Here is a 1,959-nt window from a genome sequence, read left to right on the forward strand (position 1 = left end):
GAAGCCATTTAAATTTGTCTAGAGGTGACTCTACATCCTACACTCTTTCTATGAGGAATAGAGAAACATAAATCTTTACATCTGACGGTAAATCCATCATCTCCGACAATGTCGAGAACAAATTTGATAAGCAAATAATTGATGCGCCAAATATGGGAGTTGTCTTCATATGCCTTGCCCTGCATTGGATCGCACAAGGTGGTGTGCATGAAGTGCATCCTCCTCTATCCAAAGAAGACAAACCAGAGCTTTGTCAAACATTCTTGTGCACTTCCAAAGCAAATTTTTTTTGCATAACTTGTAATCAACAATCCATAAGGCAATACCTCACACTAGGAGTTTATCAAAAACATCATTAGTTGCTTTGGCAAGATGATGTACAATTAGGTAGTGTATTTCCAACAACCAAATCACCATGTTGTCACATGCTTTTAAACACAAGGAAAATTTATTGCATTATGGAACATACCCTTATGTTGTATCTCAATGAATCACTGCTTGAAGATCTTTTCCATGTTCAACAGCATGACCAGTTACAAGGGCCATCCAAGAGACTACATTCTGAACTGGAAGCCACTCAAATGTTCTTTTGTGCTTTTAAGAGTGAGCCACATCTGGCATACATTCCCATGACAATATTGGCAACAAATATTTCTTTGTCAAATCCCACTTTGTAGATAAGAGTGTGTGGTTTCCTCAGCAAGAGCTTGCTCATAATATATTGCAATCATTATATCTTGCAAGATTACATCTCAAACTAAAAGAGCATCAAGGTCTCTCCTGTTATGAGGATCATGTTTCATTTTGCATAGACATCAAGCAAAGCATTACCAACAACCTGTTTACCCATCAGAAGACCCTATCTTTCAATCTCAACATGAAACTTTCTACCCTAATCTATGGCTTCTATCAGGTCGCATGCCTTGAGGCTACAAAAAAGTGTGATAGAGTCAGGAGCACCTAACTCATGTTGCCTCTATTTATAGGAATTAATTGACTCTTTACCATTCCCATACTCAGCATACCATACAAAAGCTTTCAACATCCATGAAATCAGCCCAATAAATAATGACAACTCATTGTATCCTTTAGGGCTCTTATCCTTGCAATGAATTCCTCTTGGATTAAACGGCATTAGAAGAGTCTTCATTACCTTATAACCCACATTGAATCCTCCCACATCAAAGGGCATATGTAGCAACATGGCATCTCCTAACTTTCTTTCATCATTGCACAAAAAGTCTATAGACTACATGTCAATCTCAACCTCATATACACATTTTACTGCATAAAAAATATCATTCATACCCTCCTCAACCTGGATTTGCAATACATCTTGGCTTAGCTCTCAAATTTTCCTCAAAAATTTGCCCATTCTTGTACTCATATATATATCCTTCTTCTCTTTGACCATGTCTACTCTATATGGCTCTTTGTGTACAACATCAAGTATGCCCTTATCTATTGATTGCACTGCTCATTCTTTTTCATTACACACTCACCTATTTTAGTGTCAATTGTTACCAAAACACATTTATGGCTCACACATGTTGGTACATCTTGCAAAGTTTGATCCGTATGATCATATTCTCCAGATTTTGGCATGGAAACTTCAGTTATTACTAAAAGATCTGTACAACCAAGATCCTTTGACTAAAACAACCAATGTGAAAGGCAACCTAAGCCTAAACAACCAATTGTGCATAAACTTCTCCAACATAGCAACCTCGACATTAAATGAAGCATTTAATGAAGCCATCTCAACACTGCTTTGATACCAAATGGTAAGGCCCTTGAGCATCCACAACACAATGAACGTAAAGAAACAGACATGAGGCTTGTTTCAAGCTTGAGAGAAACTCTATGGTTGGGCCTATAGTGACTGACTACACCAGTAATTAGATACAAAATGATAGAAGTTGAGCAAAGGTCTACTCATCTTAGCTTGTGGAGCCAACC

The 1,959-nt window shown here is 37.6% G+C and overlaps 1 pseudogene; it reads right to left on the reverse strand.

The window, feature by feature from the left end:
- Window positions 1-976: 976 nt before the first annotated feature.
- Window positions 977-1,759, reverse strand: LOC147420252 (uncharacterized; annotated as a pseudogene).
- Between the last annotated feature and the right edge of the window lie 200 nt (window positions 1,760-1,959).

Source organism: Adiantum capillus-veneris, chromosome 28 (assembly GCF_014529385.1).
Source record: "Adiantum capillus-veneris isolate H3 chromosome 28, ASM1452938v2, whole genome shotgun sequence".
Taxonomy (NCBI): Eukaryota; Viridiplantae; Streptophyta; class Polypodiopsida; order Polypodiales; family Pteridaceae; genus Adiantum; species Adiantum capillus-veneris.